Source organism: Taudactylus pleione, unplaced genomic scaffold (assembly GCF_031769625.1).
Source record: "Taudactylus pleione unplaced genomic scaffold, aTauple2 ptg000454l, whole genome shotgun sequence".
Classification (NCBI taxonomy): Eukaryota; Metazoa; Chordata; class Amphibia; order Anura; family Myobatrachidae; genus Taudactylus; species Taudactylus pleione.
The window spans coordinates 3,463,163-3,478,004 of record NW_028284856.1 but is presented as its reverse complement, the minus strand read 5'-3'; the positions used below and the strand labels follow the sequence as shown (position 1 = coordinate 3,478,004).

Here is a 14,842-nt window from a genome sequence, read left to right as displayed (position 1 = left end):
ATTTCAAATGATGACAACTACTAGTTACTGTGCAATTACTAAAGTAGGAAAATCTCTCTATCACTAAAAGTATGAACTGAAAAGCTTGACATTTAGTGTCTCTTGATGAAATACATTTAATTTGCCTCTTGGTTGAAGGTGTACATTCTTAAACAGTTTGTGATTTTCCCACTCTGCACTATGTTCCATTTCACAAAAAAGACACATTGCTTAAAAGACACTCGCCCGAACAGGGACTTGAACCCTGGACCCTCAGATTAAAGTTCTGATGTTTTACCGACTCCAGGCTCTTCTGGAGTTTGTCGCAAACCTATAGAAAGTTCTTAATACTAAAACCAAGTAAATTCAAATGGTGACAACTACTGTGCAATTACTAAAGTAGGAAAATCTCTCTATCACTAAAAGTATGATATGAATAGCTTGACATTTAGTGTCTATTGGTGAAATACATTTAATTTGCCTCTTGGTTGAAGGTGTACATTCTTAAACAGTTTGTGATTTTCCCACTCTGCACTATGTTCCATTTCACAAAATGACACATTGCTTAAAAGACACTCGCCCGAACAGACCCTTGAACCCTGGACCCTCAGATTAGAAGTCTGATGCTCTACCGACTGAGCTATCCAGGCTCTTCTGTGATAGGTCGCAAAAATGCAGAAAGTTCGTAATACAAAAAACAAGTCATTTCAAATGATGACAACTACTAGTTACTGTGCAATTACTAAAGTAGGAAAATCTCTCTATCACTAATAGTATGAACTGAAAAGCTTGACATTTAGTGTCTCTTGATGAAATACATTTAATTTGCCTCTTGGTTGAAGGTGTACATTCTTAAACAGTTTGTGATTTTCCCACTCTGCACTATGTTCCATTTCACAAAAACGACACATTGCTTAAAAGACACTCGCCCGAACAGGGACTTGAACCCTGGACCCTCAGATTAAAGTTCTGATGTTTTACCGACTCCAGGCTCTTCTGGAGTCTGTTGCAAACCTATAGAAAGTTCGTAATACTAAAACAAGTAAATTCAAATGGTGACAACTACTGTGCAATTACTAAAGTAGGAAAGTCTCTCTATCACTAAAAGTATGATATGAATAGCTTGACATTTAGTGTCTATTGATGAAATACATTTAATTTGCCTCTTGGTTGAAGGTGTACATTCTTAAACAGTTTGTGATTTTCCCACTCTGCACTATGTTCCATTTCACAAAATGACACATTGCTTAAAAGACACTCGCCCGAACAGACCCTTGAACCCTGGACCCTCAGATTAAAAGTCAGATGCTCTACCGACTGAGCTATCCAGGCTCTTCTGTGATAGGTCGCAAAAATGCAGAAAGTTCGTAATACAAAAAACAAGTCATTTCAAATGATGACAACTACTAGTTACTGTGCAATTACTAAAGTAGGAAAATCTCTCTATCACTAAAAGTATGAACTGAAAAGCTTGACATTTAGTGTCTCTTGATGAAATACATTTAATTTGCCTCTTGGTTGAAGGTGTACATTCTTAAACAGTTTGTGATTTTCCCACTCTGCACTATGTTCCATTTCACAAAAAAGACACATTGCTTAAAAGACACTCGCCCGAACAGGGACTTGAACCCTCAGATTAAAGTTCTGATGTTTTACCGACTCCAGGCTCTTCTGGAGTTTGTCGCAAACCTATAGAAAGTTCTTAATACTAAAACCAAGTAAATTCAAATGGTGACAACTACTGTGCAATTACTAAAGTAGGAAAATCTCTCTATCACTAAAAGTATGATATGAATAGCTTGACATTTAGTGTCTATTGGTGAAATACATTTCATTTGCCTCTTGGTTGAAGGTGTACATTCTTAAACAGTTTGTGATTTTCCCACTCTGCACTATGTTCCATTTCACAAAATGACACATTGCTTAAAAGACACTCGCCCGAACAGACCCTTGAACCCTGGACCCTCAGATTAGAAGTCTGATGCTCTACCGACTGAGCTATCCAGGCTCTTCTGTGATAGGTCGCAAAAATGCAGAAAGTTCGTAATACAAAAAACAAGTCATTTCAAATGATGACAACTACTAGTTACTGTGCAATTACTAAAGTAGGAAAATCTCTCTATCACTAATAGTATGAACTGAAAAGCTTGACATTTAGTGTCTCTTGATGAAATACATTTAATTTGCCTCTTGGTTGAAGGTGTACATTCTTAAACAGTTTGTGATTTTCCCACTCTGCACTATGTTCCATTTCACAAAAACGACACATTGCTTAAAAGACACTCGCCCGAACAGGGACTTGAACCCTGGACCCTCAGATTAAAGTTCTGATGTTTTACCGACTCCAGGCTCTTCTGGAGTTTGTCGCAAACCTATAGAAAGTTCTTAATACTAAAACCAAGTAAATTCAAATGGTGACAACTACTGTGCAATTACTAAAGTATGAAAATCTCTCTATCACTAAAAGTATGATATGAATAGCTTGACATTTAGTGTCTATTGGTGAAATACATTTAATTTGCCTCTTGGTTGAAGGTGTACATTCTTAAACAGTTTGTGATTTTCCCACTCTGCACTATGTTCCATTTCACAAAATGACACATTGCTTAAAAGACACTCGCCCGAACAGATCCTTGAACCCTGGACCCTCAGATTAGAAGTCTGATGCTCTACCGACTGAGCTATCCAGGCTCTTCTGTGATAGGTCGCAAAAATGCAGAAAGTTCGTAATACAAAAAACAAGTCATTTCAAATGATTACAACTACTAGTTACTGTGCAATTACTAAAGTAGGAAAATCTCTCTATCACTAAAAGTATGAACTGAAAAGCTTGACATTTAGTGTATCTTGATGAAATACATTTAATTTGCCTCTTGGTTGAAGGTGTACATTCTTAAACAGTTTGTGATTTTCCCACTCTGCACTATGTTCCATTTCACAAAAACGACACATTGCTTAAAAGACACTCGCCCGAACAGGGACTTGAACCCTGGACCCTCAGATTAAAGTTCTGATGTTTTACCGACTCCAGGCTCTTCTGGAGTTTGTCGCAAACCTATAGAAAGTTCGTAATACTAAAACCAAGTAAATTCAAAAGGTGACAACTACTGTGCAATTACTAAAGTAGGAAAATCTCTCTATCACTAAAAGTATGATATGAATAGCTTGACATTTAGTGTCTATTGGTGAAATACATTTAATTTGCCTCTTGGTTGAAGGTGTACATTCTTAAACAGTTTGTGATTTTCCCACTCTACACTATGTTCCATTTCACAAAAATGACACATTGCTTAAAAGACACTCGCCCAAACAGGGACTTGAACCCTGAACCCTCAGATTAAAAGTCTGAAGCTCTACCGACTGAGCTATCCAGGCTCTTCTGTGATAGTTCGCAAAAATGCAGAAAGTTCGTAATACAAAAAACAAGTCATATCAAATGATGACAACTACTAGTTACTGTGCAATTACTAAAGTTGGAAAATCTCTCTATCACTAAAAGTATTATCTGAATAGCTTGACATTTAGTGTCTATTGATGAAATACATTTAATTTGCCTCTTGGTTGAAGGTGTACATTCTTAAACAGTTTGTGATTTTCCCACTCTGCACTATGTTCCATTTCACAAAAACGACACATTGCTTAAAAGACACTCGCCCGAACAGGGACTTGAACCCTGGACCCTCAGATTAAAGTTCTGATGTTTTACCGACTCCAGGCTCTTCTGGAGTCTGTCGCAAACCTATAGAAAGTTCGTAATACTAAAACAAGTAAATTCAAATGGTGACAACTACTGTGCAATTACTAAAGTAGGAAAGTCTCTCTATCACTAAAAGTATGATATGAATAGCTTGACATTTAGTGTCTATTGATGAAATACATTTAATTTGCCTCTTGGTTGAAGGTGTACATTATTAAACAGTTTGTGATTTTCCCACTCTGCACTATGTTCCATTTCACAAAATGACACATTGCTTAAAAGACACTCGCCCGAACAGACCCTTGAACCCTGGACCCTCAGATTAAAAGTAAGATGCTCTACCGACTGAGCTATCCAGGATCTTCTGTGATAGGTCGCAAAAATGCAGAAAGTTCGTAATACAAAAAACAAGTCATTTCAAATGATGACAACTACTAGTTACTGTGAAATTACTAAAGTAGGAAAATCTCTCTATCACTAAAAGTATGAACTGAAAAGCTTGACATTTAGTGTCTCTTGATGAAATACATTTAATTTGCCTCTTGGTTGAAGGTGTACATTCTTAAACAGTTTGTGATTTTCCCACTCTGCACTATGTTCCATTTCACAAAAACGACACATTGCTTAAAAGACACTTGCCCGAACAGGAACTTGAACCCTTGACCCTCAGATTAAAGTTCTGATGTTTTACCGACTCCAGGCTCTTCTGGAGTCTGTCGCAAACCTATAGAAAGTTCGTAATACTAAAACAAGTAAATTCAAATGGTGACAACTACTGTGGAATTACTAAAGTAGGAAAGTCTCTCTATCACTAAAAGTATGATATGAATAGCTTGACATTTAGTGTCTATTGATGAAATACATTTATTTTGCCTCTTGGTTGAAGGTGTACATTCTTAAACAGTTTGTGATTTTCCCACTCTGCACTATGTTCCATTTCACAAATTGACACATTGCTTAAAAGACACTCACCCGAACAGGGACTTGAACCCTGGACCCTCAGATTAAAAGTCTGATGCTCTACCGACTGAGCTATCCAGGCTCTTCTGTGATAGTTCGCAAAAATGCAGAAAGTTCGTAATACAAAAAACAAGTCATATCAAATGATGACAACTACTAGTTACTGTGCAATTACTAAAGTTGGAAAATCTCTCTATCACTAAAAGTATTATCTGAATAGCTTGACATTTAGTGTCTATTGATGAAATACATTTAATTTGCCTCTTGGTTGAAGGTGTACATTCTTAAACAGTTTGTGATTTTCCCACTCTGCACTATGTTCCATTTCACAAAAACGACACATTGCTTAAAAGACACTCGCCCGAACAGGGACTTGAACCCTGGACCCTCAGATTAAAGTTCTGATGTTTTACCGACTCCAGGCTCTTCTGGAGTCTGTCGCAAACCTATAGAAAGTTCGTAATACTAAAACAAGTAAATTCAAATGGTGACAACTACTGTGCAATTACTAAAGTAGGAAAGTCTCTCTATCACTAAAAGTATGATATGAATAGCTTGACATTTAGTGTCTATTGATGAAATACATTTAATTTGCCTCTTGGTTGAAGGTGTACATTCTTAAACAGTTTGTGATTTTCCCACTCTGCACTATGTTCCATTTCACAAAATGACACATTGCTTAAAAGACACTCGCCCGAACAGACCCTTGAACCCTGGACCCTCAGATTAAAAGTCAGATGCTCTACCGACTGAGCTATCCAGGCTCTTCTGTGATAGGTCGCAAAAATGCAGAAAGTTCGTAATACAAAAAACAAGTCATTTCAAATGATGACAACTACTAGTTACTGTGCAATTACTAAAGTAGGAAAATCTCTCTATCACTAAAAGTATGAACTGAAAAGCTTGACATTTAGTGTCTCTTGATGAAATACATTTAATTTGCCTCTTGGTTGAAGGTGTACATTCTTAAACAGTTTGTGATTTTCCCACTCTGCACTATGTTCCATTTCACAAAAACGACACATTGCTTAAAAGACACTTGCCCGAACAGGAACTTGAACCCTTGACCCTCAGATTAAAGTTCTGATGTTTTACCGACTCCAGGCTCTTCTGGAGTCTGTCGCAAACCTATAGAAAGTTCGTAATACTAAAACAAGTAAATTCAAATGGTGACAACTACTGTGGAATTACTAAAGTAGGAAAGTCTCTCTATCACTAAAAGTATGATATGAATAGCTTGACATTTAGTGTCTATTGATGAAATACATTTATTTTGCCTCTTGGTTGAAGGTGTACATTCTTAAACAGTTTGTGATTTTCCCACTCTGCACTATGTTCCATTTCACAAATTGACACATTGCTTGAAAGACACTCACCCGAACAGGGACTTGAACCCTGGACCCTCAGATTAAAAGTCTGATGCTCTACCGACTGAGCTATCCAGGCTCTTCTGTGATAGGTCGCAAAAATGCTGAAAGTTCGTAATACAAAAAACAAGTCATTTCAATTGATGACAACTACTAGTTACTGTGCAATTACTAAAGTAGGAAAATCTCTCTATCACTAAAAGTATGAACTGAAAAGCTTGACATTTAGTGTCTCTTGATGAAATACATTTAATTTGCCTCTTGGTTGAAGGTGTACATTCTTAAACAGTTTGTGATTTTCCCACTCTGCACTATGTTCCATTTCACAAAAATGACACATTGCTTAAAAGACACTCGCCCGAACAGGGACTTGAACCCTGGACCCTCAGATTAAAGTTCTGATGTTTTACCGACTCCAGGCTCTTCTGGAGTTTGTCGCAAACCTATAGAAAGTTCTTAATACTAAAACCAAGTAAATTCAAATGGTGACAACTACTGTGGAATTACTAAAGTAGGAAAGTCTCTCTATCACTAAAAGTATGATATGAATAGCTTGACATTTAGTGTCTATTGATGAAATACATTTATTTTGCCTCTTGGTTGAAGGTGTACATTCTTAAACAGTTTGTGATTTTCCCACTCTGCACTATGTTCCATTTCACAAATTGACACATTGCTTAAAAGACACTCACCCGAACAGGGACTTGAACCCTGGACCCTCAGATTAAAAGTCTGATGCTCTACCGACTGAGCTATCCAGGCTCTTCTGTGATAGTTCGCAAAAATGCAGAAAGTTCGTAATACAAAAAACAAGTCATATCAAATGATGACAACTACTAGTTACTGTGCAATTACTAAAGTTGGAAAATCTCTCTATCACTAAAAGTATTATCTGAATAGCTTGACATTTAGTGTCTATTGATGAAATACATTTAATTTGCCTCTTGGTTGAAGGTGTACATTCTTAAACAGTTTGTGATTTTCCCACTCTGCACTATGTTCCATTTCACAAAAACGACACATTGCTTAAAAGACACTCGCCCGAACAGGGACTTGAACCCTGGACCCTCAGATTAAAGTTCTGATGTTTTACCGACTCCAGGCTCTTCTGGAGTCTGTCGCAAACCTATAGAAAGTTCGTAATACTAAAACAAGTAAATTCAAATGGTGACAACTACTGTGCAATTACTAAAGTAGGAAAGTCTCTCTATCACTAAAAGTATGATATGAATAGCTTGACATTTAGTGTCTATTGATGAAATACATTTAATTTGCCTCTTGGTTGAAGGTGTACATTCTTAAACAGTTTGTGATTTTCCCACTCTGCACTATGTTCCATTTCACAAAATGACACATTGCTTAAAAGACACTCGCCCGAACAGACCCTTGAACCCTGGACCCTCAGATTAAAAGTCAGATGCTCTACCGACTGAGCTATCCAGGCTCTTCTGTGATAGGTCGCAAAAATGCAGAAAGTTCGTAATACAAAAAACAAGTCATTTCAAATGATGACAACTACTAGTTACTGTGCAATTACTAAAGTAGGAAAATCTCTCTATCACTAAAAGTATGAACTGAAAAGCTTGACATTTAGTGTCTCTTGATGAAATACATTTAATTTGCCTCTTGGTTGAAGGTGTACATTCTTAAACAGTTTGTGATTTTCCCACTCTGCACTATGTTCCATTTCACAAAAATGACACATTGCTTAAAAGACACTTGCCCGAACAGGAACTTGAACCCTTGACCCTCAGATTAAAGTTCTGATGTTTTACCGACTCCAGGCTCTTCTGGAGTCTGTCGCAAACCTATAGAAAGTTCGTAATACTAAAACAAGTAAATTCAAATGGTGACAACTACTGTGGAATTACTAAAGTAGGAAAGTCTCTCTATCACTAAAAGTATGATATGAATAGCTTGACATTTAGTGTCTATTGATGAAATACATTTATTTTGCCTCTTGGTTGAAGGTGTACATTCTTAAACAGTTTGTGATTTTCCCACTCTGCACTATGTTCCATTTCACAAATTGACACATTGCTTGAAAGACACTCACCCGAACAGGGACTTGAACCCTGGACCCTCAGATTAAAAGTCTGATGCTCTACCGACTGAGCTATCCAGGCTCTTCTGTGATAGGTCGCAAAAATGCTGAAAGTTCGTAATACAAAAAACAAGTCATTTCAATTGATGACAACTACTAGTTACTGTGCAATTACTAAAGTAGGAAAATCTCTCTATCACTAAAAGTATGAACTGAAAAGCTTGACATTTAGTGTCTCTTGATGAAATACATTTAATTTGCCTCTTGGTTGAAGGTGTACATTCTTAAACAGTTTGTGATTTTCCCACTCTGCACTATGTTCCATTTCACAAAAATGACACATTGCTTAAAAGACACTCGCCCGAACAGGGACTTGAACCCTGGACCCTCAGATTAAAGTTCTGATGTTTTACCGACTCCAGGCTCTTCTGGAGTTTGTCGCAAACCTATAGAAAGTTCTTAATACTAAAACCAAGTAAATTCAAATGGTGACAACTACTGTGCAATTACTAAAGTAGGAAAATCTCTCTATCACTAAAAGTATGATCTGAATAGCTTGACATTTAGTGTCTATTGGTGAAATACATTTAATTTGCCTCTTGGTTGAAGGTGTACATTCTTAAACAGTTTGTGATTTTCCCACTCTGCACTATGTTCCATTTCACAAAATGACACATTGCTTAAAAGACACTCGCCTGAACAGACCCTTGAACCCTGGACCCTCAGATTAGAAGTCTGATGCTCTACCGACTGAGCTATCCAGGCTCTTCTGTGATAGGTCGCAAAAATGCAGAAAGTTCGTAATACAAAAACAAGTCATTTCAAATGATGACAACTACTAGTTACTGTGCAATTACTAAAGTAGGAAAATCTCTCTATCACTAAAAGTATGAACTGAAAAGCTTGACATTTAGTGTCTCTTGATGAAATACATTTAATTTGCCTCTTGGTTGAAGGTGTACATTCTTAAACAGTTTGTGATTTTCCCACTCTGCACTATGTTCCATTTCACAAAAACGACACATTGCTTAAAAGACACTCGCCCGAACAGGGACTTGAACCCTGGACCCTCAGATTAAAGTTCTGATGTTTTACCGACTCCAGGCTCTTCTGGAGTTTGTCGCAAACCTATAGAAAGTTCGTAATACTAAAACCAAGTAAATTCAAATGGTGACAACTACTGTGCAATTACTAAAGTAGGAAAATCTCTCTATCACTAAAAGTATGATATGAATAGCTTGACATTTAGTGTCTATTGGTGAAATACATTTAATTTGCCTCTTGGTTGAAGGTGTACATTCTTAAACAGTTTGTGATTTTCCCACTCTGCACTATGTTCCATTTCACAAAATGACACATTGCTTAAAAGACACTCGCCCGAACAGACCCTTGAACCCTGGACCCTCAGATTAAAAGTCTGATGCTCTACCGACTGAGCTATCCAGGCTCTTCTGTGATAGGTCGCAAAAATGCAGAAAGTTCGTAATACAAAAAACAAGTCATTTCAAATGATGACAACTAGTAGTTACTGTGCAATTACTAAAGTAGGAAAATCTCTCTATCACTAAAAGTATGAACTGAAAAGCTTGACATTTAGTGTCTCTTGATGAAATACATTTAATTTGCCTCTTGGTTGAAGGTGTACATTCTTAAACAGTTTGTGATTTTCCCACTCTGCACTATGTTCCATTTCACAAAAACACACATTGCTTAAAAGACACTCGCCCGAACAGGGACTTGAACCCTGGACCCTCAGATTAAAGTTCTGATGTTTTACCGACTCCAGGCTCTTCTGGAGTCTGTCGCAGACCTATAGAAAGTTCATAATACTAAAACCAAGTCAATTCAAATGGTGACAACTACTGTGCAATTACTAAAGTAGGAAAATCTCTCTATCACTAAAAGTATGATCTGAATAGCTTGACATTTAGTGTCTATTGATGAAATACATTTAATTTGCCTCTTGGTTGAAGGTGTACATTCTTAAACAGTTTGTGATTTTCCCACTCTGCAATATGTTCCATTTCACAAAATGATACGTTGCTTAAAAGACACTCGCCCAAACAGGGACTTGAACCCTGTACCCTCAGATTAAAAGTCTGATGCTCTACCGACTGAGCTATCCAGGCTCTTCTGTGATAGGTCGCAAAAATGCAGAAAGTTCGTAATACAAAAAACAAGTCATATCAAATGATGACAACTACTAGTTACTGTGCAATTACTAAAGTTGGAAAATCTCTCTATCACTAAAAGTATGAACTGAAAAGCTTGACATTTAGTGTCTCTTGATGAAATACATTTAATTTGCCTCTTGGTTGAAGGTGTACATTGTTAAACAGTTTGTGATTTTCCCACTCTGCACTATGTTCCATTTCACAAAAACACACATTGCTTAAAAGACACTCGCCCGAACAGGGACTTGAACCCTGGACCCTCAGATTAAAGTTCTGATGTTTTACCGACTCCAGGCTTTTCTGGAGTCTGTCGCAGACCTATAGAAAGTTCATAATACTAAAACCAAGTAAATTCAAATGGTGACAACTACTGTGCAATTACTAAAGTAGGAAAATCTCTCTATCACTAAAAGTATGATCTGAATAGCTTGACATTTAGTGTCTATTGATGAAATACATTTAATTTGCCTCTTGGTTGAAGGTGTACATTCTTAAACAGTTTGAGATTTTCCCACTCTGCAATATGTTCCATTTCACAAAATGATACGTTGCTTAAAAGACACTCGCCCGAACAGGGACTTGAACCCTGGTCCCTCAGATTAAAAGTCTGATGCTCTACCGACTGAGCTATCCAGGCTCTTCTGTGATAGGTCGCAAAAATGCAGAAAGTTCGTAATACAAAAAACAAGTCATTTCAAATGATGACAACTAGTAGTTACTGTGCAATTACTAAAGTAGGAAAATCTCTCTATCACTAAAAGTATGAACTGAAAAGCTTGACATTTAGTGTCTCTTGATGAAATACATTTAATTTGCCTCTTGGTTGAAGGTGTACATTCTTAAACAGTTTGTGATTTTCCCACTCTGCACTATGTTCCATTTCACAAAAACGACACATTGCTTAAAAGACACTTGCCCGAACAGGAACTTGAACCCTTGACCCTCAGATTAAAGTTCTGATGTTTTACCGACTCCAGGCTCTTCTGGAGTCTGTCGCAAACCTATAGAAAGTTCGTAATACTAAAACAAGTAAATTCAAATGGTGACAACTACTGTGGAATTACTAAAGTAGGAAAGTCTCTCTATCACTAAAAGTATGATATGAATAGCTTGACATTTAGTGTCTATTGATGAAATACATTTATTTTGCCTCTTGGTTGAAGGTGTACATTCTTAAACAGTTTGTGATTTTCCCACTCTGCACTATGTTCCATTTCACAAATTGACACATTGCTTAAAAGACACTCACCCGAACAGGGACTTGAACCCTGGACCCTCAGATTAAAAGTCTGATGCTCTACCGACTGAGCTATCCAGGCTCTTCTGTGATAGTTCGCAAAAATGCAGAAAGTTCGTAATACAAAAAACAAGTCATATCAAATGATGACAACTACTAGTTACTGTGCAATTACTAAAGTTGGAAAATCTCTCTATCACTAAAAGTATTATCTGAATAGCTTGACATTTAGTGTCTATTGATGAAATACATTTAATTTGCCTCTTGGTTGAAGGTGTACATTCTTAAACAGTTTGTGATTTTCCCACTCTGCACTATGTTCCATTTCACAAAAACGACACATTGCTTAAAAGACACTCGCCCGAACAGGGACTTGAACCCTGGACCCTCAGATTAAAGTTCTGATGTTTTACCGACTCCAGGCTCTTCTGGAGTTTGTCGCAAACCTATAGAAAGTTCTTAATACTAAAACCAAGTAAATTCAAATGGTGACAACTACTGTGCAATTACTAAAGTAGGAAAATCTCTCTATCACTAAAAGTATGATCTGAATAGCTTGACATTTAGTGTCTATTGGTGAAATACATTTAATTTGCCTCTTGGTTGAAGGTGTACATTCTTAAACAGTTTGTGATTTTCCCACTCTGCACTATGTTCCATTTCACAAAATGACACATTGCTTAAAAGACACTCGCCTGAACAGACCCTTGAACCCTGGACCCTCAGATTAGAAGTCTGATGCTCTACCGACTGAGCTATCCAGGCTCTTCTGTGATAGGTCGCAAATATGCAGAAAGTTCGTAATACAAAAACAAGTCATTTCAAATGATGACAACTACTAGTTACTGTGCAATTACTAAAGTAGGAAAATCTCTCTATCACTAAAAGTATGAACTGAAAAGCTTGACATTTAGTGTCTCTTGATGAAATACATTTAATTTGCCTCTTGGTTGAAGGTGTACATTCTTAAACAGTTTGTGATTTTCCCACTCTGCACTATGTTCCATTTCACAAAAACGACACATTGCTTAAAAGACACTCGCCCGAACAGGGACTTGAACCCTGGACCCTCAGATTAAAGTTCTGATGTTTTACCGACTCCAGGCTCTTCTGGAGTTTGTCGCAAACCTATAGAAAGTTCGTAATACTAAAACCAAGTAAATTCAAATGGTGACAACTACTGTGCAATTACTAAAGTAGGAAAATCTCTCTATCACTAAAAGTATGATATGAATAGCTTGACATTTAGTGTCTATTGGTGAAATACATTTAATTTGCCTCTTGGTTGAAGGTGTACATTCTTAAACAGTTTGTGATTTTCCCACTCTGCACTATGTTCCATTTCACAAAATGACACATTGCTTAAAAGACACTCGCCCGAACAGACCCTTGAACCCTGGACCCTCAGATTAAAAGTCTGATGCTCTACCGACTGAGCTATCCAGGCTCTTCTGTGATAGGTCGCAAAAATGCAGAAAGTTCGTAATACAAAAAACAAGTCATTTCAAATGATGACAACTAGTAGTTACTGTGCAATTACTAAAGTAGGAAAATCTCTCTATCACTAAAAGTATGAACTGAAAAGCTTGACATTTAGTGTCTCTTGATGAAATACATTTAATTTGCCTCTTGGTTGAAGGTGTACATTCTTAAACAGTTTGTGATTTTCCCACTCTGCACTATGTTCCATTTCACAAAAACACACATTGCTTAAAAGACACTCGCCCGAACAGGGACTTGAACCCTGGACCCTCAGATTAAAGTTCTGATGTTTTACCGACTCCAGGCTCTTCTGGAGTCTGTCGCAGACCTATAGAAAGTTCATAATACTAAAACCAAGTAAATTCAAATGGTGACAACTACTGTGCAATTACTAAAGTAGGAAAATCTCTCTATCACTAAAAGTATGATCTGAATAGCTTGACATTTAGTGTCTATTGATGAAATACATTTAATTTGCCTCTTGGTTGAAGGTGTACATTCTTAAACAGTTTGTGATTTTCCCACTCTGCAATATGTTCCATTTCACAAAATGATACGTTGCTTAAAAGACACTCGCCCAAACAGGGACTTGAACCCTGTACCCTCAGATTAAAAGTCTGATGCTCTACCGACTGAGCTATCCAGGCTCTTCTGTGATAGGTCGCAAAAATGCAGAAAGTTCGTAATACAAAAAACAAGTCATATCAAATGATGACAACTACTAGTTACTGTGCAATTACTAAAGTTGGAAAATCTCTCTATCACTAAAAGTATGAACTGAAAAGCTTGACATTTAGTGTCTCTTGATGAAATACATTTAATTTGCCTCTTGGTTGAAGGTGTACATTGTTAAACAGTTTGTGATTTTCCCACTCTGCACTATGTTCCATTTCACAAAAACACACATTGCTTAAAAGACACTCGCCCGAACAGGGACTTGAACCCTGGACCCTCAGATTAAAGTTCTGATGTTTTACCGACTCCAGGCTTTTCTGGAGTCTGTCGCAGACCTATAGAAAGTTCATAATACTAAAACCAAGTAAATTCAAATGGTGACAACTACTGTGCAATTACTAAAGTAGGAAAATCTCTCTATCACTAAAAGTATGATCTGAATAGCTTGACATTTAGTGTCTATTGATGAAATACATTTAATTTGCCTCTTGGTTGAAGGTGTACATTCTTAAACAGTTTGAGATTTTCCCACTCTGCAATATGTTCCATTTCACAAAATGATACGTTGCTTAAAAGACACTCGCCTGAACAGACCCTTGAACCCTGGACCCTCAGATTAGAAGTCTGATGCTCTACCGACTGAGCTATCCAGGCTCTTCTGTGATAGGTCGCAAATATGCAGAAAGTTCGTAATACAAAAACAAGTCATTTCAAATGATGACAACTACTAGTTACTGTGCAATTACTAAAGTAGGAAAATCTCTCTATCACTAAAAGTATGAACTGAAAAGCTTGACATTTAGTGTCTCTTGATGAAATACATTTAATTTGCCTCTTGGTTGAAGGTGTACATTCTTAAACAGTTTGTGATTTTCCCACTCTGCACTATGTTCCATTTCACAAAAACGACACATTGCTTAAAAGACACTCGCCCGAACAGGGACTTGAACCCTGGACCCTCAGATTAAAGTTCTGATGTTTTACCGACTCCAGGCTCTTCTGGAGTTTGTCGCAAACCTATAGAAAGTTCGTAATACTAAAACCAAGTAAATTCAAATGGTGACAACTACTGTGCAATTACTAAAGTAGGAAAATCTCTCTATCACTAAAAGTATGATATGAATAGCTTGACATTTAGTGTCTATTGGTGAAATACATTTAATTTGCCTCTTGGTTGAAGGTGTACATTCTTAAACAGTTTGTGATTTTCCCACTCTGCACTATGTT

The 14,842-nt window shown here is 37.1% G+C and overlaps 15 non-coding genes across 15 annotated transcripts; all 15 read right to left on the bottom strand.

Annotated features, from left to right (window-relative positions):
• Positions 1-556: 556 nt before the first annotated feature.
• On the bottom strand, positions 557-629 carry TRNAR-UCU (transfer RNA arginine (anticodon UCU)). Its single transcript has one exon. It is a non-coding gene; the product is annotated as a tRNA-Arg (tRNA).
• Positions 630-1,914: 1,285 nt separating this feature from the next.
• Positions 1,915-1,987, bottom strand: TRNAR-UCU (transfer RNA arginine (anticodon UCU)). Its single transcript has one exon. It is a non-coding gene; the product is annotated as a tRNA-Arg (tRNA).
• Positions 1,988-2,597: 610 nt separating this feature from the next.
• TRNAR-UCU (transfer RNA arginine (anticodon UCU)) lies at positions 2,598-2,670 on the bottom strand. The gene has a single exon. It is a non-coding gene; the product is annotated as a tRNA-Arg (tRNA).
• A 611-nt stretch (positions 2,671-3,281) lies between these two features.
• TRNAK-UUU (transfer RNA lysine (anticodon UUU)) lies at positions 3,282-3,354 on the bottom strand. Its single transcript has one exon. It is a non-coding gene; the product is annotated as a tRNA-Lys (tRNA).
• Positions 3,355-4,645: 1,291 nt separating this feature from the next.
• TRNAK-UUU (transfer RNA lysine (anticodon UUU)) lies at positions 4,646-4,718 on the bottom strand. Its single transcript has one exon. It is a non-coding gene; the product is annotated as a tRNA-Lys (tRNA).
• Positions 4,719-6,009: 1,291 nt separating this feature from the next.
• On the bottom strand, positions 6,010-6,082 carry TRNAK-UUU (transfer RNA lysine (anticodon UUU)). Its single transcript has one exon. It is a non-coding gene; the product is annotated as a tRNA-Lys (tRNA).
• A 610-nt stretch (positions 6,083-6,692) lies between these two features.
• TRNAK-UUU (transfer RNA lysine (anticodon UUU)) lies at positions 6,693-6,765 on the bottom strand. Its single transcript has one exon. It is a non-coding gene; the product is annotated as a tRNA-Lys (tRNA).
• Positions 6,766-8,056: 1,291 nt separating this feature from the next.
• Positions 8,057-8,129, bottom strand: TRNAK-UUU (transfer RNA lysine (anticodon UUU)). The gene has a single exon. It is a non-coding gene; the product is annotated as a tRNA-Lys (tRNA).
• A 610-nt stretch (positions 8,130-8,739) lies between these two features.
• Positions 8,740-8,812, bottom strand: TRNAR-UCU (transfer RNA arginine (anticodon UCU)). The gene has a single exon. It is a non-coding gene; the product is annotated as a tRNA-Arg (tRNA).
• Positions 8,813-10,103: 1,291 nt separating this feature from the next.
• Positions 10,104-10,176, bottom strand: TRNAK-UUU (transfer RNA lysine (anticodon UUU)). Its single transcript has one exon. It is a non-coding gene; the product is annotated as a tRNA-Lys (tRNA).
• Positions 10,177-10,785: 609 nt separating this feature from the next.
• Positions 10,786-10,858, bottom strand: TRNAK-UUU (transfer RNA lysine (anticodon UUU)). The gene has a single exon. It is a non-coding gene; the product is annotated as a tRNA-Lys (tRNA).
• A 609-nt stretch (positions 10,859-11,467) lies between these two features.
• On the bottom strand, positions 11,468-11,540 carry TRNAK-UUU (transfer RNA lysine (anticodon UUU)). The gene has a single exon. It is a non-coding gene; the product is annotated as a tRNA-Lys (tRNA).
• Positions 11,541-12,150: 610 nt separating this feature from the next.
• Positions 12,151-12,223, bottom strand: TRNAR-UCU (transfer RNA arginine (anticodon UCU)). Its single transcript has one exon. It is a non-coding gene; the product is annotated as a tRNA-Arg (tRNA).
• Positions 12,224-13,514: 1,291 nt separating this feature from the next.
• Positions 13,515-13,587, bottom strand: TRNAK-UUU (transfer RNA lysine (anticodon UUU)). Its single transcript has one exon. It is a non-coding gene; the product is annotated as a tRNA-Lys (tRNA).
• Positions 13,588-14,196: 609 nt separating this feature from the next.
• On the bottom strand, positions 14,197-14,269 carry TRNAR-UCU (transfer RNA arginine (anticodon UCU)). Its single transcript has one exon. It is a non-coding gene; the product is annotated as a tRNA-Arg (tRNA).
• Between the last annotated feature and the right edge of the window lie 573 nt (positions 14,270-14,842).